This window comes from Rattus norvegicus, chromosome 3 (assembly GCF_036323735.1).
Source record: "Rattus norvegicus strain BN/NHsdMcwi chromosome 3, GRCr8, whole genome shotgun sequence".
In the NCBI taxonomy this organism is placed as follows: domain Eukaryota; kingdom Metazoa; phylum Chordata; class Mammalia; order Rodentia; family Muridae; genus Rattus; species Rattus norvegicus.
The window spans coordinates 148389986-148408386 of NC_086021.1; the positions used below are offsets into that span (position 1 = coordinate 148389986).

General features: G+C 38.4%; 1 protein-coding gene across 10 annotated transcripts in view; it reads left to right on the top strand.

Moving 5' to 3' along the window:
* Positions 1–18401, top strand: part of Macrod2 (mono-ADP ribosylhydrolase 2) — a 2017257-nt gene that overhangs the window by 216165 nt on the left and 1782691 nt on the right. For 2 of the 10 annotated variants that reach the window (XR_010064912.1, XR_010064913.1), the window contains exon 4: positions 1–18401. This exon is cut by the window's left edge; it is cut by the window's right edge and continues 20230 nt beyond it. The exons of the other annotated variants lie outside the window; for them this stretch is intronic. The gene's annotated coding sequence lies outside the window, so the exon portion shown is untranslated. 10 annotated transcript variants of the gene reach the window in all.

The window sequence follows — 18401 nt, forward strand, 5'->3', positions numbered from 1 at the left end:
TATTAAATGACTTAAATTTCTGAATAGTTCTAGTAAACATTTTTGATTTCTACTCATACTATTTTTTGTAATTACAGAACTGCAGGATCCTTATTCTGGAAATTTCACATGTCAAACTTCCTGACCCCTTTCCAACACCTTCCATGCCCTGCTTCCATCTCAAATTCATAACTTCTTATTCTGAAGTTTTTACCGTTCGTATGTACACACATATGCATGCATACACAGATACACACACACACACACACACACACACACACACACACACACACACACGCTTGCTTAGTTCCTTTAGTGTTGTACTTTTATGTCTGGTCATTTGTGACTGGATAACCAATTAGAGGGCTCCTTCCAATATTGATTCTCTGTCTCAGTGGTTATTATTTGCCTATGGTTCCTCATCTAGGAGCAGGAACTTGTGGGATTTCCTATAACCATATTGACATGATAATTGTTCTGCTCTTGTTTAGGCAATCATACTGTTTGTTTGGTTGTTTGTTTTTTCAAAATAGGATTTCTCCATGTAGCCCTGGCTGTTCTGGGACTTAGTCTGTAGACCAGATCTTTAACTCTGGGGTCTGCCTGCTTCTTCCTCCCAAGTGCTGTGAAGAAAGGCTTGTGCCACCATGCCTGGCTTGACAACCGTATTACTGAGAGGTCACAGGTGTAGGTCTCCTGTCATATATAGAAAACACTATCTTAGAGTAGATTTCCATGTCCTCTCATTCTCACAATCTCTCCCCTCCTGTTTCCACAGTGTTCCCTGAGCCATAGGTGTACAGTTTGTGCTGTAGGTATATCAGGTGGGACTGGACACGCTAAAGTCTGTTGTTCTTTCCATTTTGAACAGTTGTAGCTTTCTGCAATAATCTCCATCTGCTGCATAATGAAGGCTCTTTGTTGAGGGATGAGAGATACACACGCTGGTGAATATAGGCACAGGAATGAAATTGGAAACTATCTTGGTTTAGGAAAGTGGCCTAAGGAGGTTCACCTCTAGCATCCATGGCCTCATCAGCCACGGGTAGTTAGCTAGATTTACAGTACCAAGCATGCATTTTCTGCTAGAGCAGGCTATAAGTTCAATTAGATGGCTATTGATTACCTCCAATATACAAGTGCCAGTATTGCACCTCTGGAAATACTTTGCCATGGTGATCATCGTGGTGGTTGATAGGTGTTACACACATGGATAGGACTGCTGATTCCTTTCTTCCCTTCCCAGCTTTCATAGCACCTTCTGACACTCAGATATAAACTACTCCTCAGGGAGGAGACTTCTAAATCAAGTCTAGCTCAATTCCTTCAGCTCATGTATGTGGTGTTTTCAGTAGTAGGGGCTTACATTCAATAACTGGAAAGCAACCAAGGGTAGCAGCAATAGATTGTAATGCTTGAGAGTCTCTTGGATTATCATGATTGACAACTTGAAGGATGGTTTCACATCCTAACACTAGGGCTTTTGTTATATAATCTGTGTCTCTTTGAGAAACATTATTATGACGTGTCATAACTTCATGTGTGTGTATGCATATATATTTACATGTATTTTATATAATTTTAATGTTATTTAATCCCAGTGCTTTTCTGTTTATCTTTGTTCAATAGATCTGCCTCTGGAAACAGGTGTTAAAGTCACAAACTTTTATTTTGTTGGAATTAATCCATGACTTTAAACGTAGGAATACTTGTTTAATCAAATTGGGTGAGCCTTGTATTTAATCTGCATAGATTTAGGACTCTGAATTTTTTCTTCATGGATTGTTCCTTTGATCATGAAGTGACTCCCACCCTTTAACCTTTAAAGACTAGATTTGAAGTTTTTAAAATTGGTATTAGAATAGCAATCCCTGCGTATTTGTTGTGGTTGTTGTTGTTCCCATTTGGTTGGAAGACCCCTTTTCCATCCTTTCCCCTAAGAAAGCATTTATTTCGTTCCCTAGAGGCAGTTTAATTAAACATCTTGTTTTGTTCTTTCAGATTTATTTTATTTTAAATTATTTGCATGCTTGTGTCTCTGTGTGGGTGTGTACATGTGAGTGAGGTGTCTACGGAGTCCATAATAAGACATCACAGATCCCCTGGATTTGAAGTTAGAGAGAACCCTGAGTCACTTGACGTGGGTGCTTAGAATTGATCTTAGGTGCTCTTCCTTCCTCCCTCCCTCCCTCCCTCCCTCCTTTCTTTCTCTCTTTCTTTCTTTCTTTCTTTCTTTCTTTCTTTCTTTCTTTCTTTCTTTCAAATCTAGTCTGTTAGTCATATCATTTTATAAGGTAATTGATACTATTAGTTGACTTATTATTACAAGGTCTGTATTGATTGATCCCTCTCTTTGTTGACATGTAGTTTGTGGGTGTTTTCTTATTCGTATTTTGTCTAATAACTATTTTAGTCTTGTTTATTATTTTCCCTGTGGCCTGTGAGTCTATTATCTTTTTCTTCAGTCCAAAATATTCTTTTGAGTGTGGACTGCAATGTCAACTTGGTTGTCGGTACTTTCCTGACTTCGGCTATGGTAGTTTTTCTGACTATATTGGGTTGATTTTTGACATCGTTATCTTTCAGAATCTGAAATACACTTTTCCAAGCCCTTCTGGTTTCTAGGGTTTCCATTGAGAAGCGGCAGTTATTCTGATGGACTTACTTTTATATGTGACTTGTCCCTTCTCTCTCATATATTTCAATATATTTTCTTTGATCTATTTATTTAGTGTTTCAACTATGAAGTGATAAGAGGGTTTCTTTCTGATCTTCTCTGTTTGGAGTTCCTGTGAGCCACTTGTGTTTGGATGGGCATATCTTCTAGATTTGGGGAATTCTCCTCTGTGGTTTTATTGAAAGCATTTCTATTCCCTTGGCACAATTTTGTTTTGTTTTTCTTCTATGACTATACTTTTAAATGCTTTGCCTCTTGTGCTATTCTAAATATGATATATGTTTTTTCACAAACTTTTAGAAACTTATCAATTACCTTACCATGTAATGCAATTCGTCTTCAAGCTCTGAGATACTGTTCTCCATACAATCCATTGTATTTATGAGGATTTATATAAAACTTCTTTGATACATTATATATTTCATTGTAACCATTTCAATTTGTTTTTCTTTAGAATTTCTATCTCTCTTTTTATAGATTTTGTGAAATTATTTATTTTCTAAAATATTTTCTTAAAATATTTGTTTTTATTGGATATTTTATTTATTTACATTTCAGATGTTACCCCCTTTCCCAGTTTCCCCTCCTAAAACCCCCTATCCCATCCCCCCTCCCCTTGCTTCAATGAGGGTGCTCTACACCCACCCACCCACTCCCACCTCAGTGCTCTGGCATCCCTCTACAACGGGGCATCGAGTCTTCACCGGACCAAGAGTCTCTCCTCTTATTGATGTCAGACGATGCCATTCTCTGCTACATATGCAGCTGGAGTCATGGATCACTCCATGTGTACTCTTTGGTTGGTGGTTTAGTCTCTGGGAACTCTGGGGGCGTCGTCTGGTTGGTTGATATTATTGTTCTACCTATGGGGTTGCAAACCCCTTCAGCTCCTTCAGTCCTTTCTCTAACTTCTCCACTGGGGTCCCCATGCTCAGTCCAGTTGGCTGCAAACATCCATCTCTGTATTTGTCAGGCTCTGGCAGAGCCTCTCAGGAGACAGCTTTATCAGGCTCCTGTCAGCAAGTACTTAGTGTCTGGGTTTGGTGGTTGCATATGGGCTGGATCCCCAGGTGGAGCAGTCTCTGGATGGCCTTTCCTTCAGTCTCTGCTCCACACTTTGTCCCCACTCTTCTCATATCACAAATTGACTTCTTTTATCTGGATGTTTATTTTATTACTTTGGAATGTATTTCTGCATTTTTGAAATAGTCCAACATAATCATAAACATATATTTGAATTGTGTGTCTAGGATTTTGTCTGTTGGGTAATTGGAAGTTATTATTATGGGATTAGTTAATTTTGGTCGAGACAGGTTATGATTGTATTATGCTTCTGACATGTGCTTGTTTGTGTGTATATTTGTGTGTGTGTGTGTGTGTGTGTGTGTGCATGAGAGAGAGAGAGAGAGAGAGAGAGAGAGAGAGAGAGAGAGAGAAGGAGAGAGACTTGTGATTAGATCATTGGTTAAGTTTATTGTACTTTAAATCAGGTTACTTTTTGACTTTTGGTGGCAGCATTTGCAGTGTAGCACTAAGTTATAGTATGGCCTGTGCAATGTTTTCATCCTTTAGACAGGTCAGTGTATTAGGCTCTGTCTCTACACTTGCCACTGCAAGTCGAATAACTGTCCAGCTATACAGCCTACTCTGGAATTACAGTACTAGTTGGCTACAGAAGTGTCATTCCTTAAGTAGTAATTATTTGGAGGAAAAAAGGGGCACCGGCAGTGCTGTGTGCACTACTATAAATAAGTGAATAACATCTCTTAAACCTATGAATATAAATTCCTCTCAATTAAGATTTAAAGGAAATTTTAAAAAATACTATTTTCATATTTCCCTGAAAAGAAAAAGTAGAAGTATTTCTCTACATTAGTAGTTTTAAAATTATTGGTTTTAGTGCCCAATGCACTTTTGAATTGGGGCAGGGAAGGCAAGTTTTAAGTGTATTTTATAATGACATTTATAGCTTGGAAATATTCAAAATGTTCACCAGTTAGTTTAAAATTACATTACTTTGTACCAAAAATGACTGTTAGGATGGCCAGCAAAAGGCCCGTACATGAGTATCATAATCATAACAGCCACATTGCATAGTAGCCAAGGATCTATGAGCTTCTGAAAGGATAAATAAAACCATTTGTTTCTGTATCATGAAATGTTCCGTTAAAATGAATGCTGTGCTCTTCCATAGCGTGATGCTAAATAAAAGAAGTCAGACACAAAAGCCCACATATCATTTGCTTAGATAAGCAGAATGTCCAGATAGTAAGAGAGAAGTAAATCACTGCCAGAGTCTGGGAAGGGAGAGAAGTAGGAAATGCTATGAATGGATACATAGTTTCTATGTTAAATTAGATAATGGTAATGTATGATTTTGTGAATATATTTAACATCATTAGATTGTTTTCTTTATAATGGTGAACTTTATAGTATGCCAGTTTTAAGTCAATAAGCATATAGGGGTTTTGCTTTTAAGCATAAATTATGTTTTTATTAAATATTACTGTATTTCTAAATTTAAAAAAATCAGAGGTGTATTGCCTACACTTTATTTTGCAAGTCTATTTTATATTAACTGAAAACAATCAGATTCTTTTGCTAGTTTCAGCAATAAATATATTGTGTTTATGCAATTTTGGTTGATCTATAAAAACATCAGACCTCATAAAGTAATATAGTCAGAAAATAGAGGAGGATTATAATGAGTTACTCATACAATTGTGGGACATTTTCTCTGACGTATTAGTATTTTGCATGTGGTGGTTCTTAAGTGAAGTTGACATTTATGCCCTCACATCTCTAAGTGACTTTGATTTAGCTACGACTGCTGATAGGCTGAACTGGACAGGGATGACAGATCACTCACTCTCAGTGACTGACAGCAGAAAGAAGTAGATTCTCAGCAGGCTAGAGGGCCTTAATTTTCTTTGGAGGACCTCTCCATGCGCCCTTACTTTCTTATAGGATGCTAGATAGATTCCAGAAAGTTTTCCAGTAACAAGGCGAAATCTGTAGATGTTGTAAGGCCTTTCAGAAGTTAGTGTTAATTTCCCCACATTCTGTTGAACAGAACTGTAGCATTTGCCAAGATTTGTGGGCAGAACAAATAAACTCCACGTTTTAAAACTGAGAAATTGTCAAGTCATATGCAGCTATGCTCCACTGTAAACCTCCTCTGACATTTCAAATGCTATGAGCATGTGGGCGCTTGGTAAATATTATGATTAGATGTTGTTTTTATACTGTTGCAACTTATGCTTTGAAATTAAAAGCATCTCTAATTGTACTTTGTTTGACTTATTTAAAGTTTATTGCTAAACAGATAAATGTAATGAGAATGGAGTGTTTTACAGCATTTTATTATCCACCCATCCCCTTTAATTTGTGACATTATGGTTTACTTTGTTGTTTATATTTAATTACCTAAGAACAATCTCTTTCAATGTAATAATAAAGAGTACAATATAAATAGAATATTGAGTGTGTGTCTCAATGTCGGTGTGTTGTGCTTAGAATAAACATCTCCAGTTCCCGCAGTGTTGATTCTGCAAGAGAGACTTGGCTTTGCTTTGAAAGGTTATCTATCAGTAATAGTTACAAGAAGATACACCAGGGCTTAATCCACGTAGCAACTTAATTATAACCCTTGGAAGACATTAAAGTTACAATAAATTAAAGAAATTGTATTTCATAATTTGAAGACCACAAAAGGGTGAGAAAAAAAATCTTTCAAACCAGCTTACGATCTTCTTATTGCTTTTCATACACCCTGAATTTAAAATGCCTATGAAATGCCTTCCTGTTTCCTGTAAGGGTCTCTGGAAGAGGTGATATTGTATGAGGGCCCAGGTGAGAAATTCTTGTTATTAAGCATTTCTGTAATTGGGAGATTGTGATGGTTATCAAAGCATACTAAAAGCACCATTCTTTCAGCTGCCCTTACAAGTTGCCTCTGGAAATCTGCTTTGAAATTGCTTTCTGAAAGGCCTATTCAGGGTGCATTGAAAATTAAGGTTTTTCTCCGTAGCAAAATGGCAGTGTGTCTGCTAGTGGATGTGTTAGGTTAGATGTACCTGCTGTTACTGATCAGGATAAGTAATGCACCGTGCTTCTTCCTGTAAGCAAAATCAGGAAACTAAAACTTGATTGACAGACTGTCATATTGAGAATCTTAAAGCTACATTTATTTAAAATTATTTGGTGGAATGACATTGTATAACTTGGATTCTATTGTTGAAAACCTCGCTGCAGCACTGCTGTCAGCTCACAGCACCACAACATAATTGGTCTTTGAGACAGCAAATTGCCTTACGCTAGGGTAATGAGTGTCCCTCAGGAACCCTCTGGCTATTTTAGTCACATGTGACAACCTGGGATGTAGACTTCCAGCATTCTTCAGAAGATGCTACAGAATGATAAGGCAATATTTCGGCTAACCGTTTGCTGGCAACTAATTATTCATTGTGTAAGTTTACAGATTAGATGCGAGGAGAGCCCATGCTCTATGGAGTGTAAAAAGAGCAGCCCTGGTGACTCACAGGCTCTTTGAAGATTGCGTAATCCTTCCAGAAAGCCAGGAGCAGTCCCCAGGTGGTTCTTTGGTTCTCTGAGTGCCCATATTTCCTTCCATTGTATTTTTGTGAGCTATATAGTTGGGCCTTTACTAGTTAGTTTTGGTTGCCAGTCTCTTGGGAGAGTTCATAGTTCAGTGAAAGTGCTCTCTGTAAGTTTTCTTGTATGTAAATAATTTCATGAGGCTTACATGGGTTTGAGGAAGGTCACCTCCACACAGAAGACAGGCGGCTCACTCTGTATCTGGTATTCCACTCATTCCCCAGTACCACACTTTTAAGTAACACTTAAAAGACCCTTTATCCTCCCTTTGCCAATTTTCAGTTCTCCGCTCATGCCAAAACTAACTTCTGTTTATCTCCTGCTTTATATTCCTAGAGCAACTAGACTTAATTAGTTTGTAATTGGGCATTAGCCATTCCGTTCTTTTTTTTACACATTCCATCATTTATTGATTCTCCTATTCAATAAGCATGTATGCTTCTTGCATAATTCTTAATGCAAGATCTTTATTCCCATGATGAAGATGAGAATTATATTCAATTTTGACCATCTCGGTGAGGCACATAAAGAAAAAATAATCATAGCACAAAGCGCCACATACAGCGTAGCACCCCTGGAGATCACTACTGTGATTTCCTCAAATGAACTCTATTCCATAGAAAGATTATTTTCAATGTGTTTGTTGAATGAAGATGTGGGAAATAGGGATCCAGCTTGGCGGGTGGACATAGTTTTGAACGTGCAAAAAATGATGCCGAATTGCTTTTGTGTTAAAAGGAAGTAACTTAGGAAAACACAAGGGTAATTGAGTTTAGAGGATTTCAACAGAGTTCATTCTAAGATTAAGAAGCAATAGAAAAAATTTTATTTGATTAAAATCATGCCAGCATATTCAGATACAGAAAACTGCCTTGATGTGTCTGTTGTCATGATGTTTGTTCTGATTTTCCTTTGGCTACTGAGGTCCATCTGAGTTGTTATTCCACTATATTCCAATTTTTTTCACAATAGTACATAGAAATTATCATAACAAACTCTTGATCATATTTCACCAGATAAGCTTGTTTATGAATTGATTATAAAACCCCGGTGAAAATTCAAATTCATAGGAGTAATCGAAAATGCACATTGAACAAAAATGCAAATTACACGAGGTCTGACACTTGGAGCTTCATAATAACCAGTATGCTCCACCTTTTCTCTACTGTACTATGGACATATGATCTGCCTCTGAGGAAAACATTTTATTAAAAGATCCAGTGTACTGGGTTGTAGTTCTTATTTAAGTGTGTATGGTGTATTGAGCTCTATCTCCAGTACCACCCACACAAATATATTCCCGTGTCTCATACCTGTCACGTTCAAGTTAACACATATCATTACCTCAGAATTTCATCTACCAGAAAGACTAACCTGTGATTGGTTAGATGTCTTCTAGAGTGGTGGCAGAGAATGCCAGGACTCTAATGTACTTGCTCCCTATTTGTAAAGCCCTCTGGTTTTGTATAAAGCTAGGTTTACTCTGTGAAGGAATTTGCCCTTCACTAATGTTAGAAATAAAGACAAATTCTGAAAGAAGCCACCCTCCAAACCAACCAACCAACCAATCAACCAACCAACCAAACAACCAACCAACCAAACCAACCAACCAAACCAACCAAACAACCAAACAAACAACCAAACAACCAAACCAACCAAACGAACCAACCAACCAACCAACCAAACAACCAACCAAACAACCAAACAACCAAACAAACAAACAACCAAACCAACCAACCAACCAATCAACCAAACAAACAAACAAACAACCAAACAACCAATCAACCAACCAACCAAACAAACAAACATAAACAAATAAACAGGATAACCACAAAGCATCCCTTTTGTTTACAGTTGGAGTTTTGTACATGAGAATACTTGAGAGTGTTTCCTTTTCCATTCATCAGCATCTTGACAATAAGCCCACCATGTTTGTGAATAGGAGTTTGAACAAAGGAAAAAAAAACCCTCAAAGAATGTAAAGTCAGTGGTGACATTGCAATTATCCTCCTGTCTTCCAGCAGTTTGAGTCATCTGATTTCTTGGATAAATCTTCCTTTTTTGTAATACTTCTGTGCTTTAGAGTTTCATTATTTTGAAGTGTTTTTTCTCTATTTAAAGTAACCTGTTTTGTATTATTTTTAATATAAAAATAAACATAAGCAAAACCCACCATAGGTCTGTGGTTTAATAGCTATCTTCCTCAAATTCTTTCACAGATCCTCGGGCTGCTATAAGCCCAGAATGAAATCCATTATTAGAATGCTCCCTGTGCCAGGTTTTTATTTCTAATATGTTGTTTATTTTTTAATCATCTTTTGAATTATTGACTATTTTATGGTGTCTTATAACAGCAATTTCTATTTGTTTTATGTACTTTGTATGGCAGATTTCATTTTCTGCCTCACTCCATTATATGTAATGGCTTAGCTTTGAAGTTTTTGCTTGATATAAGGGGGTGTTAATTTGCTTTAACACGTTATTGTCTAAAATAGTTCAGGTTCTGTAAAAGCTTTATCTTGAAACACTCTGAAAGGTACTTTCTTTTTTATTCTCGTGTTCATAAAAGATGCTTGTAATTCCCCCCTTGTATTCTTGACGCATGCTGAGATATTAAAGGGCTGCTGGCTGGCTCTGCTAGATAATGTTGAAATGCATAGACTTAGATTTCAAAGCAATTGTTACATTTCCCTGTGAGTCTTCTTCCAATATTTTATTACCACTCTGGTTCTTTTAAACAGAGCTTTCTAGCACTTGTGTTGTTTCTAATTGTCTCCTAATTGTTTCTTTTTTTCCCCCCACACTTTAACTCCCAAGAACAACCTATCTATTTCCTCTGGACTTTGCTGCAATTTTTAACCGATGCCCTAGAGTACTGTGTCCTTTCTTATTCTTGCTAGTTCTTCTCCAGTGAGTCCTCACCAGAAGGCTGCTGTATTCTTGAGAGAGGTATTCTTAGAATGGAGTGCCGAGTGGATGGGCAGGAGTCAAGAGTGCAGTGACAGCAGTAATTCCACTCCAATTAGATCTTAAAATGGATTGCTTCATAGGCTAGCAGGGATGGGTGTCCCATGGGATTTTGTTTCTCAGTACTAAGTTGCTAGAGGAGGTGATATAGAACAGGAAAAATCCAAGAATAGGAAAATTGAGATGATTTTGGTGGTCCTTAAGATGGTGACCATGTAAATATTAATCTCTTTTTGCTGAACATCATACTTCATTTGCAAAGTTAAGACTTTTATGCAATACTCACCTTGAATATGTATCAGTTGATTTCATTGTTAATATATTGGCTTCCTTTTTCTTCAAATGACCACAAGGAAAGTGTCATCTTACAATACATCTTTATTTTCTTTCTTTCTGTGATTCGAAAGTCTTAACTGAGTGTCTCACAGGCTATGGTCAAGGTCCCAGCCACGGCTATAGATTTTCCTCTGGAGGCAGAACTTGGTGATGATGTGCTGCTGTCTTGTTTCTGTTGCTTTGTTTTGTTCCTCTTGATGGAACTACTCAGTTACTTGTGATTGGTCGACTGAGATTGCTGACTGACCACTCTCCACAGCTGTTCTTGGTCTTAAGGCTGCCTCAGCTTCTTGCCACACGCATTTTCCAATATGGCTGCATGCTTCCTCCAGGCCATCACTGGGCAACAGAAAGACTCCTGAAACCCAGATCCTACAAGTTTACATAATGAACACATGTTTTTCCTGCTTTATAATTATCTACGTCCTATCATCTTTCCAATGCTCTGTTTCTTAGAAGCAAATACCTGATGATTCCTATGCCCAACAGGAAAGGAACCTGTAAGAAATGGAGGTAGGAATCAGGTGAGGGAGTCTTTGAAAGGATTTCTCTATGGGCCAGTATTGCTATTTGTCCTCCAATACCTCTTTTCCCCTTTCAACCCAAAAGTAGATTACATAGATCACCAGAAATAAAAACTTTATTACTCAGCTTCTCTTCTAGGTTTGACTGTGCAGTGAAGCAAGGAGGCAAGTAAAGAGACCCAGACAGCTGGGGTTGCAGGCTTTCCAACGTCCTCCTCACTTCTTCAGTGTGAGAGGAAAAGAAAGCTTATATTAAACTTTAAAACATCATTTGAACATGAATATGTTTTTCATTAAACTTGTCCCCACCCCCTATCTACCAGAAAACCGTTTTTGTCCCTCTCCTTTCCATTGGTTTCTTTTGTTCTCCACACAATCTCACTTCTGCTTTAATGCTATATATGACTTAATGTGGCTTTATAAAATCTAGAAACCACAATGAGAGAAAACACAGATTTGTTTTTCTGAAAGTGGTTTAATTTGCTTAATACAATCATCCCCAATTGCCTCCATTTTCCTGAAAGCAATGTAACTGTATTCTTCTTTGCTGTTAGCATATTTCATTGTATGCACATACCACATTTTCTTTGTCCATTTGTCTGTTGATAGCCAATGAGGTTCATTATGCAATAAACATAGATACACAAGTATCTTTCCAATGTGTTGACTAGAAGTCCTTTGAGTGACTGCTGAGTAGTATAGCTGTGTCATATAGTAGGTCTCTTCTCAAGTTTTAAAGAAATCTCCTCACCAAATTCCATAAAGGTTGGAGTAACTGATGGTGCCATCAGGAGTGTATGACACCACGAGTGTGTACCAGACACTTTCTTGAGTTCCTCAATTGATGTCCAGATCTATGAAAGTGTTGTCTTGTCCTGAATATATCACTTGACCAGGAGCCATCAAGCTGTGAGGCAAGAGCTGGCCTCTTCAGCTCCCTGTTTCCATCAGGCTAAGGTCTCTTTACAACCTTGTGGGCACAAACAGTGTTTCTTACCATTTTTCATTGGAAGAGGTTCTTAAGGAATTCGAAGTGACCTCTAAGTGCAACTTAAATATAACTAGAACATCCTGTTGTGTGACTCAAGGCTGTCAAGTATGGCGTTGGCCAGTCTAATAACAGTGAATTAGAAGCTTGCTGAGAAATTGTTCTTGTTTATAACAATAATTCTTTGAAATCTATGTTTTCCATTTTAGTTTTTTAAAAATTTTTATTTAATTTCCTTTTTACACTACAGGTTTTATCATCCTCCCAATACATCCTCTGAGTGTTCCACATTCCATACTGTTCCCCTTGTCTCCATGAGAATGCCCCACCCCACAACCCCCTCCCCTGCCAGACCTCACCACTCTTTAGGGTGTCCAGTGTCTTGAGGCTTAGGTGCACTTTTCTGACTGAACCCAGACGGGATAATCCTCTGCTGTATATGTGTTGGGGGCCATATGTGATATGAGTATCAGCTGGTGTATGCTGCCTAGTTGGTGGTCTAGTATCTGAGAGAGCCTAGGGGTTCAGGTTAATTGGGAATGCTGGTCCTCCTACAGGGTTTCCCCTCCTCCTCAGCTTTTCCCTAATTCAACCACAGGGGTCACCAACTTCTGTCCATTGATTGGGTGTGAATATCTGCATCTGATTCTTTCCACTGCTTGTTAAGTCTTTCGGAGGACAGTCATGGTAGGACCCTTTTTGTGTGCACTCCGTAGCCTATGTAATAGTGTCAGGTCTTGGGGCCTCCCCATGAGCTGGATCACACTTTGGGCCTGTTGCTGGACCTCCTTTTCCTCAGGCTCTTCTCCATTTTTGTCCCTGCAGTTCTTTTAGACAGGAACAATTATGGGACAGAGTTTTTGACTATGAAATGGCAACCTCATCCCTCACTTGATGCCCTGTCTTTCTGCTGGAGATGGGCTCTACAAGTTCCCTCTCCCCACTGTAAGGCATTTTATCTAAGGTCCCTCCCTTTGAGTCCTGAGAGTCTCTCTCTTCCCTGGTCTCTGGTACATTTGCAGGGCCCTCCATCTTCTGCCTCCCAAGGTTGCCTGTTTTCATTCTTTTTGCTGACCTTAGGGCTTCAGTTCTTTTCTGCCAACCAATATCTGACCATGTTCCTCTCTTCCCCTTCCTGTCCTGTATCCCATCCAGGACCCTCCCTCCCCACTCTGGTGATTGATTTCTTCTCACCCCCAAGTGGGATTGAGCCATTCTCACTTGGACCCTTCTGCTTGTTAAACTTTTTGAGTTCTGGGGACTGCATCCTGGGTATTCTATACTTTTTTTGGCTAATATCCACTTATTAGTGAGTGGAATCACTAATACCATGTGTGACATTTTGTGTCTGAGTAACCTCACTTAATATGATATTTTCTACTTCCATCCATTTGCCTGCAAAACTCATGATGCCCTTGTTCTTAATAGCTTAATAGTATTCCATTGTGTAAATGAACCACATTTTCTGTTTCCATTCTTCTGTCTTGGGACATTTGGGTTGTTTCCAGCTTCTGGCTATCAAAAATAAGGCTGGTATGAACATAGTGGAACACATGCCCCTGTGGCCTGGTGGGACAGCTTTTGGGTATATGCCCAAGAGTGGTATAGCTGGATATTCAGGTACATCTACATCCAATTTTCTGAGGAACCTCCAGATTGATTTCCAGAGTGGTTGTATCAGTTTGCAATTCCACCAGCAAGGGACCAGTATTACTCTTTCTCCAAATCCTGACCAGCATGTGTTGTCACCTGAGGTTTTGATCTTAGTCATTCTGATGGGTGTAAGGTGGAATCTAAAGGTTATTTTGATTTGCCTTTCCCTGAATCTGTAAGGACTTTGAGCATTTCTTTCTTTCTTTTTGTTGGATTTTTTTTATTTTATATTTTCAAATGTTATTCCCTTTCTCAGTTTCCTGTCCATAAGCCCCTGATCCCATTCACCTCCCCATTCTTTTATGAGGGTATTCCCCCTCCCAACCACCCCCTTCTTGAATCCCCACCCTGACATTCCCCTACACTGGGGGGGGGTTCAGTCTTGGCAGGACCAAGGGTTTCTCCTCCTATTGTTGCCTAACAAGGTCATCCTCCGCTGGAGGATGCATATGCAGCTCCAGCCATGGGTCTGTCCATGTGTACTCTGATGGTGGCTTAGTTCCTGGGAGCTCAGGTTGGTTGGTATTGTTGTTCTTATAGGGTTGCAGGCCCCTTCAGATCCTTCAATCTTTTCTCTAACTCCTTCAATGAGGACCCCCATTCTCAGTTTAATGGTTGGCTACTAGCATTTGCCTTTATATTTGTCATGCTCTGGCTAAGCCTCCCAGGAGATAGCTATATCAGGCTCCTGTCAGCATGCACTTCTTGGCTTCATCGATATTGTCTAGGTTTGATGGCTTTATATATATATGGGCTGGATCCCCAGGTGGGGCAGGCTCTGAATCGCTATTCCTTTAGTCTCTGCTCCAAACTTTGTCTGCATATCTCCTTCTATGAATATCTTGTTCCCCCTTTTAAGAAGTACTGAAGCATCCACACTTTGGTCATCCTTCTTCTTAAACTTAATGTGGTCTGTGGATTGTATCTTACGTAATTCGAGCTTTTGGGCTAATATCCACCTATCAGTGAGTGCATACATGTGTATTTTTTTTTTTTGTGATTGGGTTAGCTCACTCAGGATGACATTTTCTAGTTCCATCCATTTGCCTACGAATTTCATAAAGTCATTGTTTTTGATATCTGGGTAATATTCCATTGTGTAGATGTATCACATTTTCTGTGTACATTCCTCTTTTGAAGGGCATCTGGGTTCTTTCCAGCTTCTGGCTATTATAAATAAGGCTGTTATGAACATAGTGGAGCACGTGTCTTTTTTATATGTTGGGGCATCTTTTGGGTATATGCCCAGGAGTAGCTGGGTCTTCAGGCAGTTCAATGTCCAATTATCTGAGGAACCTCCAGACTGATTTCCAGAATGGTTGTAACCAACTTGCAATCCCACCAACAATGGAGGAGTGTTCCTCTTTCTCCACATCCCCGCCAGCATCTGCTGTCATCTGAGTTATTGATCTTAGCCATTCTGACTGGTGTGAGGTGAAATCTCAGGGTTGTTTACATTTTCATTTCTCTGATGACTAAGGATGTTGAATATTTCTTTAGGTACTTCTCAACCATTCGATATTCCTCAGCTGAGAATTCTTTGTTTAGCTCTGTATCCATTTTTTAATAGAGATTTTTGGCTTTCTGGAGTCTACCTTCTTGAGTTCTTTATATATTTTGGATATTAGCCCTCTATAGTATGTAGGATTGGTAAAGATCTTTTCCCAATCTGTTGGTTGCCATTTTGTGCTAATGACACTGCCTTTGCCTTACAGAAGGTTTGCAGTTTTATGAGATCCCATTTGTTGATTCTTGATCTTAGAGCATAAGCCATTGCTGTTCTATTCAGGAAATTTTCCCCAGTGCCCATGAGTTCAAGGCTCTTCCCCACTTTTTCTTCTATTAGTTTGAGTGTATCTGGTTTGATGTGGAGGTCCTTGATCCACTTGGACTTAAGTTTTGTACAGGGAAATAATAATGAATCAATTTGCATTCTTCCACAAGTTGACCTCCAGTTGAATCAGCACCATTTGTTGAAAATGCTATCTTCTTTCCACTTGATGGTTTTAGCTCCTTTGTCAAAGATCAAGTGACCCTAGGTGTGTGGGTTCTTTCTGGGTCTTCAATTCTATTCCATTAATCTACCTGCCTGTCTCTGTACCAATACCATACAGTTTTTTTCACTATTGCTTTGTATTACTGCTTGAGGTCAGGGATAGTGATTCCCCCAGAAGTTCTTTTATTGTTGAGTATAGTTTTCACTATCCTGGGTTTTTTTATTCCATATGAATTTTCAAATTGCTCTTTCTAACTCTGAAAAATTGAGTTGGAATTTTGATGGGGAATGCATTGAATCTATAGATTGCTTTTGACAAAATGGCCATTTTTACTATATTAATCCTGCCAATCCATGAGCATGGGATTTCTTTCTATCTTCTGACATCTTCAATTTCTTTCTTTAGAGACTTGAAGTTCTTGTCTTACAGATCTTTCCCTTGCTTGGTGAGAGTCACACTGAGGTATTTCATGTTATTTGTGAGTATTGTGAAGGGTGTTATTTCCCTAATTTCTTTCTCAGCCTGTTTATCCTTTGAGGAGAGGAAGGCTACTGATTTGTTTGACTTAATTTTATACCCAGCCACTTTGCTGAAGTTGTTTAGCAGGCTTAGTAATTCTTGGATGGAACTTTTGGGGTCACTTAAGTATGCTGTCATATCATCTGCAAATAGTGATATTTTGACTTCTTCTTTTCCAGTTTGTATCCCTGTGATCTCCTTTTGTTGTCTGATTGCTCTGGCTAGAACTTCAAGAACTATATTGAATAAGTAGGGAGAGAGTGGGCACCCTTGTCTAGTCCCTGATTTTAGTGGGATTGCTTCAAGTTTCTGTCCATTTAGTTTGATGTTGCCTACCAGTTTGCTGTACATTCTTTTTACTATGTTTAGGTATGGGTCTTGAATTCCTGATCTTTCCAAGACTTTTAACATGAAGGGGTGTTGAATTTTGTCAAATGCTTTCTCAGCTTCTAATGAGATGATCATGTGTTTTTTTTTTTCTTTGAGTTTGTTTACAAAGTGGATTACATTGATGGATCTCCATATATTGAACCTTTCCTGCGTCCGGGGGATAAAGCTATTTGTTCATGATGGATGACTGTTTTGATGTGTTCTTGGACTTGGTTTGTGAGAATTTTATTGAGTGTTTTTGCATGGAAATTCATAAGAGAAATTGGTCTGAAGTTTCCTTTCTTTGTAGGGTCTTTGTGTGGTTTAGGTATAAGCATATTTGCACCTTCATAGAAGGAATTTGGCAGTGTTCCTTCTGTTTCTATTTTGTGGAATAGTTTGGACTGTATTGGCATTAGGTCTTCTATGAATGTCTGATAGAATTCTATGGGATCTGATAGACACCCATCTAGTCATGGGCATTTTTGATTGAGAGACTTTTAATAACTGCTTCTATTTCTTTAGGAGTAATGGGACTATTTAGATGGTTTATTTGATCCTGATTTAACTTTGATATCTGACATCTGTCTAGAAAATTGTCCATTTCACCCAGATTTTCCAGTTTTGTTGAATATAGGGTTTTGTAGTAGGAGCTGATGTGTTTTTTAATGTCTTCAGTTTCTGTATTTGTATTCCTTTTCTTTTCTGATTTTATTTGGATACTATTTCTATGCCCTATGGTTAGTCTGTCTTAGGGTTTATCTACCTTGTTGATTTTTTTCAAAGAACCAGTTTCTGGTTTTGTTGATTCTTTGAATAGTTCTCTTTGTTTCTACTTGGTTAATTTCAGCTCTAAGTTTGATTATTTCCTGCCTTCTACTCCTCTTGGGTGTTTTTGCTCTTTTTGTTCTAGACCTCCCAGGTGTGCTGTTAAGTTCTAAGTGTAGGATCTCTCCAATTTCTTTGCCAGGGCACTTAGTGTTATGAATTTTCCTCTTAGCACTGCTTTCAATGTGTACCATAAGTTTGTGTATGTTGTGCCTTCATTTTCATTAAGATTTAAAAAGTCTTTAGTGTTTTTCTTTATTTCTTCCTTGACCAAGTTGTCATTGAGTAGAGCATTGTTCAGCTTCCACGTGTATGTGGGCCTTCTGTTGTTTTTGTTGTTATTGACGACCAGCCTTCACCCATGGTGATCTGATAGAATTATTTCAGTATTCTTGTACCTGTTTTGTGACCAAGTATATGGTCAATTTTGGAGAAAGTACCTTGAGGTACTGAGAAGAAGGTATATTCTTTTGTTTTAGGATAAACTATAGGTATTTGTTAAATCCATTTGGTTGATAACTTATGTTAGTTTTATTGTGTCTTTGTTTCTGTTTTTATGATCTGTCCATTGATGTGAGTAGTGTGTTGAAGTCTCCCACTATTATTGTGTGTGGTGCAATATATGCTTTGAGCCTAGTTCCTTTTGTGTGGGTGCCCTTGCATTTGGAGCATAGATTGTCAGAATTGAGTGTTCGTCTTGGTGGATTTTTCCTTTTGATGAGTATGAAGTGTCCTTCATTATCTTTTTTGATAATTTTTTGTTAAAAGTTGATTTTATTCAATATTAGAATGGCTATTCCAGCTTGTTTCATGGGACCATTTGCTTGGAATTTTTTTCCAGTCTTTTACTCTGAGATCTTGTCTGTCTTTGTCACTGAGGTGCATTTTCTATATGCAGCAAAATGGTGGGCACATTTTATGTATCCAGTCTGTTAGTCCATGTCTTT